Source organism: Pogona vitticeps, chromosome 1 (genome assembly GCF_051106095.1).
Source record: "Pogona vitticeps strain Pit_001003342236 chromosome 1, PviZW2.1, whole genome shotgun sequence".
NCBI classification, from domain to species: Eukaryota; Metazoa; Chordata; class Lepidosauria; order Squamata; family Agamidae; genus Pogona; species Pogona vitticeps.
Genome location: NC_135783.1, coordinates 116425043 through 116448920, shown reverse-complemented (window position 1 = coordinate 116448920; position 23878 = coordinate 116425043). Strand labels below are relative to the sequence as shown.

At 41.0% G+C, this 23878-nt stretch overlaps 1 long non-coding RNA gene across 2 annotated transcripts; it reads left to right on the top strand.

Moving 5' to 3' along the window:
- The first annotated feature begins 15015 nt into the window (after positions 1-15015).
- LOC140707571 (uncharacterized) lies at positions 15016-23637 on the top strand. Of its 2 annotated transcripts, none has more exons than XR_013542035.1 (3): positions 15016-15293; positions 18367-18514; positions 20448-23637. It is a non-coding gene; the product is annotated as an uncharacterized LOC140707571 (long non-coding RNA). The 2 variants fall into 2 exon arrangements; XR_012087722.2 differs by having other exon boundaries at positions 15023-15293; positions 18367-18432.
- The last annotated feature ends 241 nt before the right edge of the window (positions 23638-23878 follow it).

Sequence of the window (23878 nt, the reverse complement as noted above, 5' to 3'; positions counted from 1 at the left end):
GTTGGGGAACAGATTTGAGTTTAAATGCCTGAAGAGCAGCAGGGATGAACTGGTTGCCTTTGTTAAAGAAAAATCTAGCTATGGCATTTTGAGATAGAAGAGCTGAGGATATGGCAGATTTACGATGGAGTGACCAAGAATGACGGTAGTGAAATGTAACTCCAAGGTACTTGAAGGATGATACTTGCTGAAAGCTAAAGTTTTGTATTTTCCATGGGGATGGGGTCCATGATTTGGAGAAGACTAAAATTTTGGTCTTCTCAGAATTAATGGATAGATGGTTTATTAAACAGTACTCATGGAAAGTTAGAAGCAGCTTACGGAGACCACGTTTAGAGAGAGATAAAAGGACCGCATCGTCGGCGTATAGGAGGAGGGGAATAGGTGAGTTGTTCAGGGAGGGGGTGGGGAGGTCAAGAGGGAGTAGGGCAGAAGGAAGGTCAGCTAAGTAAAGGTTGAATAAGAGGGGAGCCAGGATGCAACCCTGTCTGATGCCTTTGTGAATAGGAATGTCTTCAGTCGAGGCGCCTGTACGATCTAAACGGACGCGACATGAGTTGGAAGAATGTAGCTGTTGGAGGAGGGAGAGAAGGCGGGGGTCAATATTCCAGTTCGTTAGTTTCTTCCATAGGATGTTCCTGTCCATGGAGTCGAAAGCTCCCTTGAGGTCAATGAATGCGGAATAAAGTTTGGCCTTGTGAAACTGAGAGTATTTGTTAACAAGGAAAGAGAGAGTGAAAATGTGGTCCAGAGTCGAGGCTCCTGGGCGGAAGGCAATTTGTTCCCTATATGGGAGGCCAATGTCTTCCGCCCAGGCAGTGAGTTTCTTAAGAAGGAATCTTGAATAGAGTTTACCAATAAAGGACAGAAGGCTTATTGGTCTATAATTGCTAGGGAAAGTAGGGTCACCTTTTTTGTATATTGGGACAATAATTGAGTTGAGCCAGGTTTCAGGAATGATACCTGATTTATTGACAATGGTGAAAAGATGGGCGAGAGGAATAGACCACCATGTATGGTTGTTGGTAAGAAACTCAGTGGGAATTCCATCCGGGCCAGGAGTTAAGAGGCAAGGTGACACTGTTTCTGAGACTGATATTTGCACAAAGGGTAAGGTAAAGGTAAAGGTTCCCCTTGACAATTTTTTTTGTCCAGTCGTGTTCAACTCTAGGGGGTGGTGCTCATCCCCATTTCTAAGCCATAGAGCCAGCGTTTTGTCCGAAGACAACCTTCCATGGTCACATGGCCAGTGTGACTTAGACACGGAACGCTGTTACCTTCCCACCGAGGTGGTCCCTATTTAGCTACTTGCATTTGTATGCTTTCGAACCACTAGGTTGGCAGGAGCTGGGATAAGCGATGGGAGCTCACTCCGTTGCGTGGATTTGATCTTACGACTGCTTGGTCTTCTGACCTTGCAGCACAGGCTTCTGCGGTTTAGCCCACAGCGCCACCACGTCCCTGTAGAAGGGGAATGCCAGACAAATGGGATACACCACCACACTGACTTACAATTCAAAGCCTTCCCACTGGGCTGTGGCCCTCCCTTCCCAAGCAACACATCCTGTATTTCTCCTCCTTGTTTCAGCTGCATCACGAAATCTCACACAGCATCTCATGCATCACTTACTGTACTTCTTTTGCAAAAGAGATTGGCCAGAAGAACTGGAGTCTTCTTTCTGCTATAAAGGACACTTTTTAAAAATGTGAAATCCACTCTTTTAAATTGTTATTATAGGAGCTGTTTTTATGACGGGACTGTATTTTAGAATTAGTTGTTGGCACTTAGGTGCCATTTGCAGAAAGACAGGTAATAAATAAACCAGCAAGCCTTCTGACAGAGCTTGCCATTTTTTGAATTATGGGTCTCTTCACCCAGGCATAACTCTTCTTTATAACAGACTGGTAAGTATTGCGGTCTTGCTGCTTTTTCTTCCACCACTTCAAATGGGGGTGGAGGAAATACTGCAGTGCCTTTCATTCTACCAAGAAAGGAAATCTATTTAAAAACTAAGCGTTCTGTGCAACTTAGATGTTCTTCCCCCACTCAATATGAGTTCCAAATTAGTTTTAACCACTTGCAAGCAGAGCCAGAAGCAGGAGACTTTAGAACCTATTCCACCGCCTTCTCTTCTATCTCATTGCCACCCCCGCTGTCAAGAGTATGTGAATGTATGTCCCAGTTTCAGTGCAGGATGGCTTCCCTGTGTGCCAGTGTTGGGATTTAGAGCCAAACCAGGTGACAGCCTTAGCTTGCATTTCAAAGTAGTACTCCCTTAAGTGGGGAATCCTGTTTATCTAAGATTTTCTTACCTCTCTGTCTTGCATTCCAGCATGCACCTGTTCAGTGATAAGTCATTGGAAAGTAAACATGGGTGTAATTTGCAAGTCCAACTGCTGAATCACAGGGTGGGAGGACAGATGGATATAGGAAATGCATATTTCCCACATCTGGTTTGACCCTTAGTGCAGTCCTCACACTTCCAGGGCAGCAGCAGCCGTGCATTTCTTTTCACAGGAGTGAAGTTTGGTACATCCCAGCTAATAGTCTGCATGATCAACAGAACATGCATTGGCTGAAATCCAGTGGCATGCTTCAACTAGAGTAGACTGTGAGTATTACAATGAGAATAGCTCATGGTGGGCCACTATGTCTCTCACAGCCCCTAAGAGGTTTCCCCACCTTGAGCTCATCTGTGGACATGGAGGCACAAGGTCAGACCTCAAAGAGGGGGAAGAATAGGGACAGGGGATGTAGGGAAGATTCAAGGAAAGGAAGACCGTTCCTTAGAGGTGATGGGGAAGAGATAAAGGGGGGGAGAGAGAAGAGAGGGGGAAAGGAGGAGGGCAGATGGAAAAACTCCAGGAAAGAACTGGATTGGAAAGTTGGCGAGGCAGAGGTGGAAGACTTTCAGGAGAAAGACACAAAGGCAGACTGGGAGACCATGGAGCAGGAAGACCTTTGAACCAGGAAGCTCATTCATCTGAAAGTCTTCAAGGCTGAGACAGAGTGGCTGTAGAATGCCAAGCCTCTGAGGAAACCATGATTCTGGGGAAAGCATACGTAGCAAGAGTGACTCCAAAGGAGTAGAGAGAGCATAAGGAGAAGAGGATCCTTCCTGAGTTTCCATCACTCTGGTCTGGCCATCAGAAGAGAACCCCACAAAGGCTACAGTTGGCGGAGAAGAATGAAGAGCATGAGAAAAGCTATAACAAGGGCTGGGTAAGTTTGTCTATGAACCATCCATGTTGTGGCCCACTCTGTTTATCTTACCTTTGAAGGGTGCTCCAAGTCATGGAGGAACAGGGGATAGCCCCACTGAACTAGGACCAAAACAGATTAGGATTGAGAGAACTGAGTTAGGTGCTGAATCTAAATGACCTGAGTTGCCTACTGAAGTTTCTGTTACACCCTTGGCCAAATTAATAAACCCATCTGTTGTTGAGCACTCTATGCGTCCTGTCATGAATTCAAATATGGAGGAAGGGAAATTGAGACTGCTTGGGGCCCCTACAAGCAATTACATAGACCCACTGAATCAGTGGCATTTATGGAGGAGTTGACTCACCCAATCCCCACTGATCCAATGCACCTGCTCTAGTTGCAACTTATTACTGGATTCCAGCCACTAAGAATGTTTCTGAACTTTAAGAATTGGGATTGAAGGTGGGTAGCCCTATGTGTCATTTCTCCCCATGGACAAGTTTTCATGAAGCAAAATACATGATGGAAAAGGACTTATACTGTATAGCTTAGCTTTGGTTCGATACACTAGTTTTCTCTGTGTAGCATTCTTTGTAATATATAAAGCAGCAATCAGTCACTGTCACATCTGTGGACCAAAATAGTCCAGTCAAGGGGATGTCTTATCCTGTGATCAGCTGTGTGGGTAGATTAGCTCGGAGAGTCTATGATTATGTGATGGGATCTGGGGAATAACAGCTGTTTATCTCAATTTGTCATATGCATAATGTTGTGTTCAGATCTGTCTGTCTGTCTGTCCGTCCATCCATCTGTGGGCCTATCGTACCAGTTAACAATGGGCCATTATTTCTTATTAAACAGCTCACTGAGAATGCATTGTTCCATTAAGTCTTTTGTTTTGCAGTGTTTGTCACAATGGTTGCAATGTTGAGATCTGCATGAATGTCGCATACTAACATTTGGGTGATTCACAGGCCTTTATTGGTGCCGCAATTGACGCTGAATTTCCATCTTTTCATTATTTCTGCGAATTAATGTTTAACTATGACAACAAGTGGGATGGATTGCTCTGAGTAATAACTCTGTGGGAAAGGGAGCCTTGCCAGTGTGGCAAGAGGGAGGTCTCAAATGTGAATGATTAATGCAAGATTTTTTTGCTGCTTATAGAGCTATAATCACTTGGCAGCTCAAGGAAGTCAGAAGCTTGTCGTCTTTGCACTGATTGCCGAGAGGGGTTAAATTCTTACCCATCCAGTCTGAAATGAAAAGAACAGCATAGGGATGCACAAAGCAACTTCTCTGCAGCCTCACCTGACAGACAGGCAGCGTTGCAAGATGGCATTTGGATTGGTTTGCGCCTGAACCTGAACCGGTGGGCAAACACATTTGGCCTTTCGTGGTATACATGGCCACAATTCATGGTTGTTAACCAGCATCAGGCATGAGGGATTTGAAGGCTTTCTCATGTTGTATCCTACCCTTCCTTGAACTAGTGCCAGGAACAAGCCAGTGGAGATTGGTGGCCGCAATATCAAATGGCTCCTGAAAAGTCTGGAATAGAATCCAGAACAATTTCACCACCCTGCTGATGTCAGGACCAGCAGTTGACCCTGACACAAACTATGATCCATTGATTTGAAGACTATTGAATCTCAAATTCAAATACTTACTTAGCCTGAAAGCTCACTGGAGGTCCTTGGGCCACTCACTCTCTGTCTGTCAGGGTTGTTGTGAAGATAAAATGTGAGGCCATCCATGTTCAAGGCCCCGAATTCCTTGGTGGAAATATAGGGTAAAATAAAATACATTACACACAAATAAGCTGTGCTGGTACATACTGGCCCTGCCATTAGATTAAATGAGGCAGATGCTGAAGGACATGGAAGAGATAAGGTTACATACACCACCACCCTTCTTGAATGCACACTTTAATGTGGTGAGGTGGTTTGAATGTGTCAGAAAAGCCAAGAGCAATGCCATCAGGAGGCCAGACTCCATTACAAGCCTGGACTCCTAACAGGGGCACCCAAAGTGGAATGTTTACAGCTGAGACACCAGACTAAGATGCACCCACCCTCTTCAGGAGTAATGGCCACATCAGCAGGTGAAAATGGATAGTTCCAATGGTGATGAAGGTGGAGAAACTTCTGGAAGGCAACTACTGGGCAGCAGGACTAGATGAAGGTGCTGCTGGTGGAAGATGTTTCACAGGTAATGGCAGCAAGCTAAGTTTTGTCAGTACTGTGTATAAGAAGGCAATGGTAAACCAACTTTCTTACTTTGAAAATCCTATGATGAAACAGTCCAAAATAAAACTAGACATAGTGCTGGAAGATGAGACTCCCTGATTGGAAATCACTCAATCAACTACTGGGAAAGAGCAAAAGGCAAGTACAAATAGCATCGTCACTAATGACACAGCTAAATTAAAACTGAAAGGATGTCTAGTGGCTAATATGCACAGAGGTGAAAGGAAAGTCCAATGCTACACAACCCACAAAATTGGAACATGGGGCATGAGAAGAATGAATCAAGGTAAACTGGAACCTATAAAGCAAGAAATGGAATGTTAAAACTACATTTTATTACAAAGTATTTTACTCTGGAAATGACAAGCTCAGAAGAAACATAGTGGCTCTAATACTGAGGCAAAATGCAGTGCAGGCAGTTATGGGGTGACCAAATAATGTCCATCAGACAAAAATAATCCTAGTGCCAAAATATAATTTAAACAACATTTCCGATGAATCTGAAGTCTACATAAGAAACTGATTTTCATTAGTAAACTCAGTTGACTGAGAACCAGAAGAACTGTGGATTGAAACCAAATAAATTATTAGGGAAGAATGCAAAAAAGACAGTTTTTGTAGTTAAAAGAGAAGAAAAAGCTAAATGGATGATAGAAGAATCGCTTAAAATTGTATAGGTTAGAAGCCAGACTAAAAGGTGACAGAATTAGGGTCACAACCCTAAACACAGTTTTTCAGTAACTGTCATGTAGAGAGAAGGATAACTTTTACCCTGGACTGCCAGACAGACAAACAAGTGGGACATAATCAAATTAAGACTGAACTATATCTCTGGAGGCAAAAATGGCAATGCTGAGGCTGTCACATTTTGGGCGCATCATGAGAAGGCAAGATTCTTTGGAAAAGACTATAATGCTGGGGAAGGTTGAAGGCAGCGGGGGGGGGGGGGGAGGAAGACCAAATATGAGATGGATTGAATCCATCAAGAAAATCACAGCCTTGAGTTTACAACAAGCTGAGTAGGTCTGTTAGCCGTTCATGGGATAATAATAAGTTGGAGGCAATGTATTGGAACATAACAACAACATATGCCCGGTGGCCTGTTCTCTGCCTCTTCAGTTCCTGTGCAGCCCTCAGGTGCCATGGAAGACACTGCCCAACTATCAATCTTGAAAGGAGATTTCAGGTACTAATCAGATAAGATTGTGTACATGGAGCAAGAGTGTCTGTGAGGCGGTCATCTTGTCCTTTGCCTCAGGCAGAAGGCAAGCTCTGGGCTGGCTCTGGAAAGACACAGTTGTTCAAACCTACCCAGAGAGGTTCTGTGCCTTCCCAAATCCCAGTCAAAAATTCTACCACTAAACCATGTGCCTCCATTTCAGTCTCTTCAGTTCCGTGTCTTCCTTTGTGCTGTGATCAGATGCAGCATATGACAATGACTATACTTCCAAGAGAACAAAACCAGCCATGCCGGTCAACCCAGCTCAGTGCTGTATGGCACTTGTAGGAGGGCCCATAGTACCTGATCTCAATGTCTTCTTTGCCCAATGAATTCATTTAAGTGGTTTCTGAGCTATACTGACAATGTACAAGGCTACATTTACTTCTGTTGGCATGGATTAAAGGTTGCCACCTAGTTCATGTCATCTTCATAAGGCTGGAAAGCATGGAATAACTTGGAAATGTAGTGCGTTTTCTAAGAGTCTTGGTTTAACCAGAGATGGGAAATTTTATTTTTGTGGATTACGAGAACTCATAGAACCCCAGAATCCCCCAGGCAGCATAGCTACTGACATGGGATTGCCTGTTTGCTTTGTTGGCATTTGCTGGAGTTTCACACACACAGTGCACATGAGGTACTGCCTCCTTGTTTAAGAAGGCAGTTACTATCTGCACATAAAGGTCATGCCTGCAGCAGAGTCTTAAAACTGAATGCTTAATGCTTTTCTTCACCTACTCAGGAGTAAGCACATCAGACCCAACATAGTGGGCCACACAAATGCTGAGCACAATGTTATTAGAAAGAGAAAATCTCTAATAGCATCAGAGAAAGAAAATCAAGATAGTGCCTATTAATGACAAGACTACATTTGCTAGAAGAAAACCGAATCCTATAAAATGGTTAAAACAACAGCTACTCGGTTGTACACTATTTTAATCTTTTAAGAAATCTGGTTTTGTTTTGTTTTCCATGTGGATGAAATTTTGGATGGGGAAATTATTGCTTATAGAGCAGAAAAGATTAAAGAGACATGAGAATCATAGGAAAATTCCAAGACTACTACTTCTGGACATCCCCATCATTCTTAACTAATCTGTCTTCTTTGAGTTGTGTGCGAATGCAGAAAATGCCATATACAGTATTTTAGGGATTTGCTCACCAAAGGCTTTGGGCTGCAATCTTTAAAGAATACAGAAGATCCCCAGGCTGAGCAGCCGAGGTGAAATGGTGGATGAGATTTATAGCATTCTCAATAAGTTATACAAAGCTTCAGTCAAAGTCTCCTCTCCAATGCATCACTAAGCTTTCAAAGAAGGCCAGAAATAGACATTAGAGACAGCCCATAATTACAGCTGAAAGCATGTTAATGTTGCAGAGGGGTGACTGAGGCAGTCTTTCCTTGTTTGTGGAATCAGACTTGAAAGGAAACCCATGCTTAAATCCTGAAGACCAGCCACCAAACAAAATTAACTAAAGGTGTGATTCCAGAGGTAAGAAAAACTCATGCTGTGACACACCGGGGTTCCCATTTATTAAGAATTTCCCTATTCCAGTTGGGCTGCCTCTAATATGTCACTCTGGCCTCAGTTTCACTGAAATCTGTGCACAATGTTATTAGCATTCAGCAAGGCTTGTGTGAGAAATAGTATTTTTTGCTCTTAGATATTGTTTTCACTCACTGCTCCAGAAAACATCTACAGTGGTGCCTCGCATAACGTTTGCTTCGTTTAACGTTTTTTTTGCTTAACGTTTATTTTTTCAGAGTCAGATTGTGTTTCGTATAACGTTTTTCCCTTTGGGCGATTTTCGCATAGCGTTTTTGGGACCATGCTTCGCTTAACGTTTTTTGTTTTAGGTCCCCTGCTTCACTTAACGATGTTTTTTTTCAATTAAAAAAGTGTCTTAGAAGGGTCAAAAATTGTTCTAAATGCTTGGATTCGTTAGAGGACCCCTTAAGACATGTGCAAACCTGATTTGGCTTTGATCTGACTTTTCGTTAATTTTTTGTGAATTTTTGTTTTTTGGCCCATAGGAACCAATGGACCTGTCAAAATCTGACAGCTCCATGCTTTCCTATGGGGGAGAAAACAATTTACAAAAAATTAACGAAAGTTCAGATCAAAGCCAAATCAGGTTTGCACACAACTTAGGGGGTCCTCTAACGAACCCAAGAATTTAGAACAGTTGCTGAGTCTTCATTAATTTTTTGTGAATTTTTTCTTCCCCCATAGGAAATAATGGAGCTGTCAGATTTTGACAGCTGCCAAAAGTTGGGGGAAAAAAATTCACCATTAATTAACGAAAAGTCAGATCAAAGCCAAATTAACTTTTGCATCCGTTTTAGAGGGTGCAGAAGCTAATCCAAGCATTTAAAACCATTTTTGACCCTTTTATGACACACTTAATTTTGCAAAAATTGACTTCGCAAAGCCATTGAAACCTATTGAGTCAGCTACAATACATTCCAATGGAGGATACATTGTATCGTTTAACAATGTTTCCTATGGGTTTTTTCGCTTAAGGACGGCAATCCGTGCCTATTGGAACGGATTAACCGGTTTCCAATGCATTCCTATGGGAAATGGTGTTTCGCATAAAGTTTTTTTCACATAAGGTGTTTTTTTTTGGAACCAATTAAAAACGTTATGCGAGGCACCACTGTATTTGATTAGAGCAAAGGACTGTCACAAAGGAAAGAAGAAACAGTTCTGATACTAATTGATTATTTGGGAGCTCTTAGTATTTTTATTGCTTAATTTATTGGCAATAATCTTTCTTAGCCAAAAGGTCAGATAAAAATGTAATAGACAGATAAATAGACAGGTGACAGCCAGAAACATGCTGGTGTTTGTGTAAACTGTGTATCATGTGCCCACCTGCTCAACAAAGATGTGTTCCAGTACTTCATCAATCAGAAACATTAGGTGAAGTAAGTTACACACACCTTGTGTGAACACCAATAGGATTCTGGCCAACCTATTTAAAATTGTTTTGTTTGAGGGAGGAATGAACAATAACCAGGTTTCATTTAATGGGCCATATCCTGTTTTAGTCTGAAGTTGAGTAGATCCGCTGAAATCAATTAGACTTATTTGTTTAAACAGATATTTGACACAAGGTATCAGAACATCTATCAATCTGTTAAAAATAGATCCAGTCGGTCAATTGTCAGATGACAGTTTTATTTGGTTTGTTTGGTTTTTTTTGGGGGGGGGATTGTGGTTTGTTTGTTTGTTTTTTGCATTTCAATAAATGTGAGGAGGAACCAATGAAAGTGGCTGGACTTAGAAGTGAGGCATCCCCTCACTCCTCTTAAGTCAGAAGGGATTATCATGGACCTGACTTTATTGCCCTCAATGGTCCAATTTATGACCTTAGAAGGAGAAAGTGGGAAGTTTGAAGAAGTACAGAGTGGAATGCAGAGTCAGAAAAAGAGCAGCCAATAGCAGAGGGCTTCTTGACAATGGAGGAGGAGGAGGAGGAGGAGAGATTGGGGGCATATAAAAAGGGAGAAGAAAAGTTGGGGATCAGAAGAGTGGGAAAAACCAGATATGAGAGAGAAGGTGTCAGGGAAGGGGCCCCTACGAGGTGCCGAGGGGCCCTCAGTATTTTCCTTTCCCATAAAGATAGATGCAGAGGGCAAGTCAGGAAGACCAAACCCTAAAGTGAGGGAAGGTATGGCTGTAGAGGTACTGTTGGGTAAGGTTGAACCTCTAGAATGGACCATGTACATCTACCCAAGAGGGAAAGGTCCTTGAAAGTAGGTGGTGCAACCGGATCCAATCCCTACTGGTTCAATACCATCTGAAGGCGACTGGTCTCGACACTCTTGTGGGACTATCTGCACGGTGAGGAGTTAACCACTACAGAAACCTACCAATCAGAAGAAATTTTGAATGTCCCCATGTTGAAGGCCTCATTACCAGTGCCTGAGCTGAAGGATTTATAGACTGAAACATCCATGGTTACAGGTCCCGTTGGACCCATTGATGTTGTTGTTCATGCTACTCTGTTAAGAGACATTAAACCTTTGTCAATTATTACTCTGTCTTCTGTGATAACTTTATTAAAAGGGGAGGAATTGCCTATGATCAAACAAGAACCCAATCACAGTAAGAATGTGCTCATGTTTTCACTGGATGACCAGCTGGATATATTTATGACAAACTAATAAAAAAATAAAAAAATAAACAGTGACGTTGTCTTAATGGTAGAAGTTAAAGTAAGGTAAAAGTCAAAGATATTTGTTTATCAGTCTTTTGCATTCTGCTGGAGTGAATTTTGTTTTTTATTTGGCTATTTAGAACATATTTAGGATTTAATTGCCAGCCTTAGATTTGAGTTATTTCTACTATCATATCTTTATCTGTACTTCCCTTTCTATCTGCAATTTTGATTTCTCTTTCTTTTTTTTGTTTTTGCTTTGTAATGACCTATGGTTCTAAACAATAAAACGGAACTGAACAAGAAAATGGAACTTGAGCAATGAAACTGGACATTAAGGGGAATGTGCATTCCCTAGATTAATATATTGTTTCTTCTCTCACATCAGAATTCTCTCAAAGATAGATGCCTCAGCAACCAGAGCTGCAAATTAAACCCGGGTTTACCTTCCAGGTAAACAAGGTAAACGTAAGATACATAAATGAGGGAAATTATGTTCTCTGACAAATAGACATTTTTCACCATTGGAAGGAGCAACTTTTCAAAGATATGCTAAAACTATCATCTAGTTGGATCTGTGTATCTGAAATAAAGAAGAACAATCACAGAGGAAAAAACAGTATTTGTAGCCTGCATTGTTTGAAAGAGAATATCTCATTTTTCTTTTTCTTTCTTTCTTTCTTTCTTTCTTTCTTTCTTTCTTTCTTTCTTTCTTTCTTTCTTTCTTTCTTTCTTTCTTTCTTTCTTTCTTGCACCATGGTATGCGTATCAATGCCCATGCCAATTTTTAAAAACCTTCATTACAGTACACATTGTTGTGTGATAAAAGAAAAGAAAGAAGACTGACAAAAGCCTAGTGGATAACAAATTAACTGCTTATTTTGTGGCCAGAGGGAAGGGAATCCCATAGCTGACACATTTATATGGCACACTTGATGGAGGTACTGTAAAGGTAAAGGTTCCCCTTGACCACTGGTTCTTAACCTTGGGCTACTCAGGAGTTTTGGACTGCAACTCCCAGAAGCCTTCACCACCAACTGTGCTGGCTGGGAGTTTCTGGGAGTTGCAGTTCAAAAGCATCCGAGTAACAAAGGTTAAGAACCACTGCCTTTGACAATTTGTCCAGTCGTGTCCAAATCTAGGTGGCAGTGCTCATCTCCATTTCCAACCCATAGAGCTAGCATTTGTCCACAGACAATCCTCCGTGGTCACGTGGCCAGCATGACCAGACATGGAAAGTTGTTTACCTTCCCACCAAGGTGGTACCTATTTATCTACTTGCATTTTTGCATGCTTTCGAACCGCTAGGTTGGCGGGAGCTGGGACAAGCGATGGGGGCTCACTCCAACGCGTGGATTCGATCTTACGAGTGCATGTCTTCTGACCTTGCAGTAGAGAGGCTTCAGTGGTTTAATTCACAGCACCACAGCAAATGGCTATGAACTTGTTCTACTTGTAAGAGCAAATTATCAGTGGGCCCAGTGAGGCTCCAGGGAACCAGTCCTGAGATACAGTCAGTCCAGCTATTTGAACTGGGGAATCAGCAGGATCTTTGCAGATTTACATGTTCCATGTGTGTGTGTGTGTGTGTGTGTGTGTGTGTGTGTGTGTGTGTGTGTGTGTGCGCGCGCGCGTGTGTGTGAAGAAAAATAAATGATAAAGAAAAATTCCCACCACTAAACAGTAAATTAGACAACTGGAACAGATCCTAGAAGGCAGCAAATTTTATTGCCTCTCCCTGCCGGGCTGATTGTTTTCATTTGCAATATCCCTCACTGAGAACAACAAAAAGTTTTGTATTGACTTTGGTACCTACGCCCTGGATTTGCATTTAAAATTAGCCTATAAGATGAGGCTGTGTTTTACTTTGCTGGGATAAGAGGCTCACTCACTTCATGGTGCATAAACAATGAGGATCAATAAAAAGTATTAATAATTCATGCATAATAAGGCCTTATTGATTTAGCAGAGGACAGAGCAATGCATCTGTCTGAGCAGCTGTGTTCATGCCTCATTATTAAGGAAGTGTTCCGCCATATGCAGTTGTGCTTCTATTTCTGTCTGACAAAAATGAGAGATGGATTTAGCTTTGATGGATGTGGATTCACAATAAAACAGATCAGGCTGCCAAAATCTGTCTTCCAGGGCCGGCTCGACCATTAGGAAAGAGTGAGGCAGTGGCTTCAAGCAGCTGATGCTGGGAGGTTAGCAGAATCACCCCTCTGGCTTTCTCGCTGCTGGAGGACAGAATTGTCTGTACCTCACTTCCATCCTCCTTGGTTAGTTTCAGATAAAGTGGGTGACAACATCAAAATCAACAGCTAGTGCAGTTCGCTTCTGAACTGTTGGAAGAGAAGTGTCTTCTCTTTTGCTTTGCACTAGACATCTTTGGCCATCCCCACAGCTTTCTTGGTTAGAGAACTGGACCTTCCACGTTGGCTGAGTCGAGGGCTGCTTCGTTACATTTTCTCCTGCTTCCCCAAGTGATGAAGAATTTGAGAGGCAATGCTATTGAGTTGGGTTGCCATTGGAGTTGAGACGATAGGATACTTTTAAACATTTTTTTAATTATAAAGGAACAAGCAGAGTAGAACTGGAAGCAAATAACAGGCTCTCCTGTGAGCAGATCCTCAACCATGACCAAACTACACGAGGCATACACCTCTGGTTTTAGATGCAGAGTTCCCTTAAGGGCAAAAGAAGTCTGCCCTAGCACCAGATATATATAAAAAAATCCAACCTTGAAAATGTACATTGTGCTGTTGAGGTGAAATTTGAACTGCAGCATGCTAAAAGTCAGTGCAAGACAATCAGCGAAGTCTCTGACAAAGCCATCACAGTGAAAGCAAGGTCGGTGTAAAACATTGACTCATAAAGGGTCTCTTTCCTAACAAGGTAACACTTGACTGTGGACATGTAAACACTGATAAGAGAAATAGAAAACATTGGGTGTGTGGGTGGAATCCTAGACCATGAAACTCTTAAGAGTACTGCAATGCAGTTATAAGCAGAATAATACCCTTAGCATGCTGCTAACAAAAGAAGGTGGCCAAGACTCCATGACGGAATACCTTTTTTGTTTAAGATCCCAGACTCAGTCCTTGAGAGCTCCAGTTAACAGCAGCAGCAGCAGCAATAGTGTGTCTATGCAGAGTCATCTGAACATAAGGACCACTGAAGGTAATGTGTTGGATCTAACATACATAGGGTTGCACTTTCAGTCCAATGCACAATGACTTGGAAGTAAGGCCTATTGGATTAGTGAGACGTATTCCTATATTAACATGAAACAAGATCAGACAACAACCCTAACCTCCACTTTTTGGGAAGCACTATTGAACTGAGATGGGCTTTCTTGAAGATATAAAGTTGTTCTATATAAAGGCAGGCCATTGGACCATCTAGTTCTCATGCTGACTGTTAGTGGCTCTTCACAATTCCTTGACAGTGACTCTATTAGGAGACTCAAGGGATTCAACTGGGATGTTCAAGATACTGTGCTCCCCTGTGAGCTGATAATATTATAGTATGCTTCACAAAGACCCCAGACCCCAATTCCTCTAAAAATTAACAGAAAATGAATTTCTTTGTGTCAGTTGGGTTGGGAACTTCCTTATCTTTCTTTTGAAACACCTGCTTCTGTAAAAACCACGGAATATCCTGTTATTCTTCGTATACAGGTCTGGAGCATCGATCAACGTTTTATAGCACAGATGGCTGAGTTTGTGGTTAATATCGGCCAAACCACAGATATCCTGTGTATTTCATTTCCTCTTGAAAAGTAACGGCTTGTTATCAAAATTAGAATAACCCAGGGCGGGGGAACCGCTCAAGAGTAATACTTAGAAAAACCAGCCCCTCTTGAACTCCGATAGGTAGAAGACTCTATAGTCAAACCCCCTTACCTAATTGTCTGCCAATAGATATTTTTTGTAACCTTATTTCCTTGTGGTTAGAAGTAATAAAAGTTCTTTGCATTGTTTGATCGGGGTCCTTCGTGCCTGGGGGACCCGAATGGCCATTCGAAAATAAACAGCGCTTGTTCTCTCTTGAGTCTGTGTATGGTCAAATCTCATGCTTGCTGGTACAAGAGTGTTTTAACACTTCCAGATTTCTTTATGTCTGGCTGACACCCCAAAGCTGCCATTGAAACTCTGAGGTGATTTTATAAACCTTTTGGTTTAGCACCTTGTAGTCTGTTGTCCACTTGTGCTTTCAGAATTGTCCACCTTCATGTCATTGCAAGAGACAGGCCTTCCTCAATGTGGATGGAGTCGAATCAGCGGGAACTGTCCTGCTTCAGGAAGAAAGAAAGAAAGAAAGAAAGAAAAAGAAAGAAAGAAAGAAAGAAAGAAAGAAAGAAAGAAAGAAAGAAAGAAAGAAAGAAAGAAAGAAAGAAAGAAAGAAAGAAAGAAAGAAAGAAAGAAAAGAGGCTGAATGGGGGATTTTGAAGGTATTGCTAATTTTTTTTTAAAAAAAATTAATACATCTCTCTCAGAGACGGGCTATAAGGATTAAAGAAGAAGAGTGGGGGAATGATAGATTTGCTACCACCAGGGAAGAACTGGAATATACTACACACATAATAAATCTCCCATTATTTAAAACTTTGCTGCTTCAAGCGATGTATCTCAAAACAAATATATCATGGTTCACACCTTGGCAATAAAATAATATTCCTATAAATCTGCAGCTGTTCGACCACCAGAGGAAGAATAGTGATACAATCATTTTGAAATTCCTATAAGCATTATTCTTTCATATAAAGTGTGCACATAGATAAATTTCTAGAAAGGATTACTGCTGGCATAAACATGCACCCACAAGATTTATATAGATAAAACAGCTCAATTAAAGACTGGTATTTAATTATATCTAGAGATATATATTTAAAATGCACAGATGAGCATGTCATAAAGCATATAGAGTGTCAGAATTAGTGACAAGGAAGCAATTTAATTAAAATATTATCATTTAATTTATGGTGCAAATAGGCTAATGAGTTTGCATAAAATATAAGGCTTGTGGCCTTGGAAACCATTTGATCCTCCAAAATGATGTTTGGTGAAGCTAACTGCAGTATTCATGTATCGAATCTGGCAACACCGCATCCAGATATGGACCTGGAGAACATGTGAACAGAGATAAAGTTGAACAATAGGGGCAAAGGTTCAACCATGGGCACATCTTTTGTTACATACTTGAACTGATTTGAAACCATAGTTCCAGGATGAACATCATGCAATGCCAGGATTTGTCAATTTGTTTTTTAATTTAAAACCCTATAAAATGTCCCCCAAAGCACCTAGAGACACCATATTTGCATGGAAGCTTCCCCTGATTCTCCTCTATGAGATCTACAAGGTTGGGGAAGATTGGGTTTCAGACATCCATGTTATGCACCAACAAACTGGATGGATGTCCCCTCGGGAAAGTACCCTTTAGTAGCTGGCTTGGGGAAACCCGATCTTCACTAAACTTGGAGGGATTGTAGAGGAGAGTCAGTAGAAGCTCCTCTGTGATTTTGGTGTCACTATGTGCCTGGGAGTTACTTTCTTGGGAGGTCCTGCGTAATACAACCACAAGTTATACAACTTGTGGTTGTATAACACAGACATCTGAAATCCTATCTTCACCAAACACAGAGGGATTGTAGAGGAGAGTCAGTGGAGGCTTCCCTGCAAATTTAGCGTCTCTGGGTGCCTTGGGGGCCATTTTATAGCCAAACAAATTGACAAATCAAAAATTGTTAAAAAAATTGATTCATGATTCATTGGGGGGCATTGCATTGTACAAATAAAAATGACAAATTAATACCTTTTGAATGAATTTGGTGATTCATTTTTTAATTCATGCCTACAAGGAGGAATCCTGAATGTCCATAGAGAGTTTCCATGTGAACAATAAACAAACCTTTTTTTAGACCCACAGCTTTCTGTTTGTGGAAAACGATGAGGGTCATAGAGTAGGCACGCCCCTGTTTGTGTGTTGTGTAAAGCATGATGAATAACACTTGAAAAGGACAGTTTTTCTTAAATTACAATAATAATGAAGCTTACTTATACTTGGTTTTGGAAGAGGGGATCAATTCCAAGCTATGGGCTATTTGTTAACTACTTACCTCCAAGCTCTTAGCGTGGCTCAAGCAATGGCTGTGAGAAAGGTATAATTCTAATGTAACTCACCTTGCAGAAAATAGCTGTCTAGTTGAAAGGTTGCATCCAGTCCAAATTCAGTTTAAAGTATGAACTCTAGTAAGAGAGAGTAGGCTTTGAACTTGTACATCACAAACTAGTAGGTAGGTAGTTGAGACTAAGCAGCCATACAAGGTGTTTTTGCAACTACAGTGAGATTCCCTGATTTCTGTTTAGATTATTGTGACTATTTCTAAATGCAAATGTATAAATACATGGTTTTTAGGCAAATCTGTGCCGTTCTAATACTCCGTTTTGGTGATTAATTTCCTCTTTTTTGGCCTAGTGTGGGTGGAATCACAGGTTTCAGTCCCATGGCCATGGATGGGAAGAGAGGTAGTTGTAGCTAAATTGCAGATCATGCTTGAGGATATTTATGGAAGATAGTTTCCCTATGTCTATATACCCAATGTGATACCCAGTGTGCTGTAGTGGAGAGAGTGATGGACTGGGACCCAGGAGACCTGAGTCTGAATTCCCACTCAGCCATGAAAGTTCACTCAGGGTGTGGAACTGGTAAAGCCACTCCTTAAATACTTACTCTCTGGCCGTAAGACCAGATAGGTGGGATATAAATAAAATAAATAAATGAAATAAATACCCTTACTTACCCTGAAAGCCCTATTAGAGTTCAATAACACTTGCCTCCTCAGAAATGTATTTAAATCACAAAACAAAACAGAAACAAAGGAATCACACTGAAAAAAAACACACAACCTCACATTGGAATAAAGTTGTTAGTCTTAAAGGTGCCACAAAATTTTTGTGTTTCATTTCTACTATACATCCTGAAACAGACTAACACAGCCACTTTGAATACCAAGCTTTTTATGATAACCCAGAGTTACACTGGAAAAGGGCTATGATTTTTTTCTTTTTGGTTCTGTTATTCTGAATGGAAGCTCTGTTCCTGTGTTACTTTAGATTTAATTTTTCAAATGTGATACCATCTAGATTTCTTTGAAGTGATCCGACAATCATGCTCAAGGACAGAATTTATGGCTTAATCAACCCAGACTTTTATGAATTTCTCTCATTGTGATCTGCACAATTGCTTAGAGTGCAATCACAGCAATACTTGCTTGGGAGTATGGAGCACAACTGAACTTTCCTCCTTCATAATATCGTCCTGGAAATGTATGGAATTATAAATGGATCTGGAGATAGCAAAACGTTTTTTAAAAAATTAGTTGGAGTCAACATGCTTGAGAAAACAGGATCTGTTATTACCAAAGAGTCTTGATCCTACAGTTAAGTAGTGCAAAATATGGGCTATTCATTCTTTGCTAGGGTGGGAAATGAAAGTCTAATGGAGTGTGTTATTGCTTGCAGGCAGTATGAAGACAGCAATGCGTACAGAACTGTTTCATCTGAAATGATAATTTTCTTGCTCTCAAGGTATGAGTGAAAACCTGGTGGAACCATTCTGGCTGATGGTAAACACAACATTGGATCAGAAAAAGAAGGCACTACAAGTAATGTTAGTAGAATTTAGCTGGGCATCTGTATGTGGGAGGAATGGAGCCAAAACTTCCCTGGAAGGTGTCTGCAGCACACAAACAAACTTTTCCCAATCCCGTTCTAGTTCGGGATTCTTCGTCTTGACACTTAACATGAAATGCTTTGAACAAGGCCATTGCTCATATAGGAGGAAGACAAACAACTCTGTATAAATGATCTGTAGACTTTTCTTTTCCCCTCCTTGTGCAGATGTGAGCTTGCATGCAGTAGCAGGGACTTTCCACTGACCCAATGCTTCCAATTGGGTTTTCAGGGGCCATGCCAGAATGTGAGCTCTGGCCAGTTATCCTATGCTGGAGAAGTACTCACCATGGCCCAGGTGGCAGATGACATGTCTCCTGTCCAAGGATAAGCCTAGCTGAGACTTAGCACAAGATGATGACTTCGATATAGTGATTCCATGTGGAATAGGTGTAATTTGCATTGGTGGAGGGGCTGCCCACATAGATGAAAATCACAGATCTTTAAGGTATTCAGGGTAATAGGAAGGAGAGAAGATTAGATTAAGATCACAATCTCAGTAGAAGTATTCCTTTCCATGCTGCTATCCTAATAACCTCATTCCAGTTGTTTAGTGTGGAAAAAAACTTCTTATTTGAGCATCTGATTTTAATAAGAAAACTAGGGTAGAAGGATGAAACCCTTCTCTCCTCAACATCAAGTCTTTATTTAATTTGCTCTCTCCCAAACTATACCTTTTTAAAAAAAAAAGTGTCAGATCCTATCTAGTTCAACTCTTACAAATGATAAAATTTGATAAAATAAGATATCCCAACATGTCTTTCAAATTATCCACATTCTTTAAGTTCAAGGTAACCATTTAGATTTGAACATTTGCTGTATTTTACAAGAATCGTCATTTTGCATGTTTCTAACTCACAGTGCCCAGTATGTTATCTTTTATTATTATAATTTCACAATTTCACAACTCAAAATTATGGTTTGGCTTGATTAGACTAAAGACTGGATTTCAGTCTTGGCGCCTCCTCCAAAAAATTGTCAAATTATTACAGATTCCCCACTGGTTTAATTACATTAATCAAACAAACAGTGAATTCCTCTTCCAAATTTAGTTCGGCTTTGTTTAAGCATTCTTAATGTGTTGGAATGAAATTAAGAGTCAGTTCTTTTTGCCCTATATCCCTATAGTGAAAAAAAGCAGAATGCAGACTTCATGATCCCCTCTCCTCCTTCACACTGTTCATCTTTAGAAAAGCAGCTCCTTCTATTAAAATGTGCTTTCACAGAACGGTTAGTGATGAATACATACACTGATCATGGCAACATTCTTCATTTGGTGATAAACTAGTTGAGCAATACCCTTATTAGAAGCAAGCAAAACACCATAGACCTGGACAAGGTGTTCAGTTCGCCAGAATGAATCCAAAGTTCTCCAGATGAATCCAGATTAATCCAGATGAATCCCCAGTTCTCCAGATGAATCCAAAGTCATCTTAACATGCCAACAATGAGACAATGGAATAGGACTTTGTGGAGTTCTTACCCAAGGTTCTGATCTGAAGCTGGAAGTGTGCAAATTTATGTTTTTGCACAAAGAAACTCCCTGGCCCACACTGCTGGAGAATTTTGGTTGTTGTAATCCAAAAACACAAATCTGCACATTTCTGTTCCAAGCAGGTTCCCCAGTTCTTATTATATCAGTTCTAATTATATTTTATTATATATCAGTAACTGGTCTCAGGGCAGAGTGAGTAGGGACTGCACTAAGAGTCCTTCCATACCATTTTTAAAACAAAAATTGGTTAATTTCTGTTTCTGAATGCCTCTAGGAGCACCAATTTTTACATCAGGGGCCTTAACACTGCCCCCCCTCAAGAACTATCCCAAATATCAAATACAATATTGCAAGTATCTTATTCACTTGCTTTCAGGTATCTGAAAAATGTCCATTTCTGGGCTTTGTCCTGGCCACAGAGGAGCCTAGCGGTACAGATTTTATTGCCAAGACATCTGAGCAGGCCCGATCCCGAAACGGACAGTTGGGGGAAGAAAAAGGAAAGTCCAAAACACTGACCAAGTATTGAAATGATGAGGTCGGCAGCTAAATTCAGCCTCACGACTGCAGATGGAATACAGGTATGTAAGAATCACACAATGAACACTAGGACTAAGAAGCAATGGACAATCTGTTTTTGAAAATAGAAAAGCTGGCTGCAACTCAATGATCTGTTTTGTGCCTTCAGCAAAAACACACTGACCTTTGAGTTGGCACAAACCAAAAGCACTGAGAAACATGACAGTCTTTCTTTTCTTTTTCTTTTTCGCACACGGAGACTTCATGTCTTCCATACCTAACTACAGCACCAGCCGAGCAGAGAAGGAATCCTTTCCTCGTGGTAGAATGTCCACTGAATTCCTTGTCATCTCTAACAGGCAGGACCATAACTAGGAGGGAGCAAATGGGACTTTGCCCCTTGAAACCAAGCATTAGAGTTAACCCTTCCTGCGTCTACCATTCCCCCCCCCCCGAAAATAAGACAGGGTCTTATATTAATTTTTGCTCCCCAAAAAAACACCGCACTAGGGCTCATTTTCAGGGGATGTTTTTATTTTTTATGTACAACAATCTACATTGATTCAAATACAGTCACGTCATCTTCTTCTGGTTGCTGCACAAGGGTGGAGGGCAAGGTTTCACTTAACTGGGGCTTATATTTTGGGGTAGAGCTTATATTACGAGCATCCTGAAAAATCATACGAGGGCTTATTTTCAGGTTAGGTCTTATTTTTGGGGAAACAGGGTATTTATTTTCCTTTTTCTTCTTCTGGAAAGTATAGACTTTCTCTGTCATGGAGGTGGAGGACACAGCATCCTTTTTAATGGCAAGCTCCTGCCCATGACTCTGGGCAGAGTAAGCGCTAGAGAATATGGCTCCTTTTGTTACCCTGTACCAGACTGATTGGAAAAAGATATATAAAAATAATAAGAATAATGACATGCCATTAAGTTGATAATCAACTTACGATGACTCTCTTCCAGGGTTTTCTAGGAAGGGAGTACTCAGAAAATGGTCTGTTATTCCCTTCTCTTGGGATTGCTTTGAGACTTTTCAACTTACCCAAGGCTACACAAGCTAGCTTTTCTCCTAGGAGGCATAGTGGAGAATTGAACTTCCCATCCCTGGCTCCACACACCTAACTCGTGGGGAAAAAAAGATAATTTCCTTTGTATTACAAATTTGATCGTACCAGGTATGGGCTAGCAGTACCTTGGAAAAAAAATTACATTGCAGAGACAAAACCAAACAGATCAGAAAAATGAGAAATGGACAATGATTTAGACCTCAGCTGTTGGTGCAGGAGTTCAAGAAAAGACATGGTCAGATGTTTCTTGTACCAGAAGATGGGCTGAACTTCTTTTTTTCCTGTGGTTGGAATCATATGTCATTCCTTAAATATAGAAACTGATGATGAGCTAAATTTTCTGCCCTGTTTAATATTTAATTGCTGAATAGCAGTTGCTGCCAAGCATCTCAACAAGATCAGCCGATCTGCTACCTCACTGGATTTGTTTTTATTTGCATATTTGACACACAACCATTCCCGACTCATTCATTTTTAACACCCATTCATGTATGCTTGGCTGAAGGGGAAAAGCAGAGAATCAAATCAAGCGGATTATTCTGCATCATCTAGCAACCCCTTTGCCCCTTCTACCCCAGCCTCAATCTTAAGGAGGTTTTCCTTTCATCTTTAGATATGCAAGTTGCTTTCCTTCAGCTCATAATTACTCTTTTACATCCATTCACAGGACCCTTACGAGCCATTAATTTTGGAGAAGGAAACTGCTGTGGATGAGGCAGCACACACGATTACACCAGCTATTAAAGCTTCATCATTTTTAATAGTGAGTTTGAAATGATTGGAGAGAGGCTTCTGTTCTCATGGCATGCACATGATAGTGAGGCTGTGGGGGCTCAGATGGAAGCCTACGAGGTCTCAGCCAAAAGCGTTAGGATCCCTTTAGATACAACTATATTTGCTCTACTTTCCCAAGCATTAGCAAGTTTCATAGGTAGTGCTAGATGATTTGTTTTTGTATGATAGTGTACTGATGTCTTAGTAGTATGTGAATTGGCTCAGTGCATTTGAAACATGTAGAGTAGTGGCAGGAAATGTGAAGCCCAAAAACCACATGTGCCCTGTGGCCATTTGTGTGCTCTTTGGTTACCCTACTGCAGAGAAAAAGATTGGATGGAAAAAGGATAATTGCCATTTCTGGAAGCTTCAGGAGTAGTGATTCTTCTTCAAAACAATGCACAGCGCCTTCCTGCATCTTTTCTTGCCCACCACGAGGTGGTGGGGTGAGGAAAGAGAGTGAAACGGGCAGAGAAAGAGATGGGAGGAGATCATCTCAGGCCACTAAGCTCTTCCAGTCTCCATGCCCCTAAGAATTTTGCACCCGGGGCAACTGCCCCATGCCCCCCCCCAACACAACACCACTGCTAAAAACATCTTGGTGTACTCATACAGACATTTACGTCCTTGGTTCTTTGTCATCTCTAAGAGCTCTTAGGATACTTCCAAAATAGCAGAGAAGAACCCAGATAATGTGGCAGAAAAGCACTGGCCCAGGGTCAATAATGGTTAGAGAGGCATTTATAGTGCCAGCTGCCGCTATGCTGATGATGGCATTCATATTGGATCTTATTCCAGCTCTGGCATTGAAATGCTAGTGGGATATTTAATTGCAAGTGTGCCCCTCTAATCAGAAATCTTTACATTCACTCTGAAACGGGTATCATTTGTCTTGCCTTGCGTGTCTCGTTTTTAGGCAGCAGGTTCTTTGGAGGAAAAGACGTGACTTATCTATGCTGCTGGCAGTGGGGGGAGGGGAGAGAGAGAGAGCATGTTAATGCAGACTTAGAGTGCTTTGCAAATGCTTTGCAAAGATGATGATACCAAATGCAAAAGAAGTCTGATTGATACAAGTTATGTATCTCTCGTTTGACCCCAGTGACCTCCAGCACAATTAAGGTAACAAGAGTAGTTTTCAAAGTAGTTGTGTTCATCTGTGCAGGCACATCCAAGCACAAAGAAAAATAAAAAAAACAAGAACAACATAGAACTTTAAAAAAATAGATAATTTCCTAAGTCACCTGTTATATAGCTAGCTAGCCAGCTAACTGACTGACTGTTGTGTAAGGTTTCATGGGATACATCCACATTACGTCTGAAGAAGGGATTGTATCCATGAAAACTCACATTGAAATATAACAGTCTTTAAGGTAGCACAACAATTTTTTTTTGGTTTTTTAAAATTTTTATTTCTGGTGGTTTTTTTTCTACATCTGGATAAGAT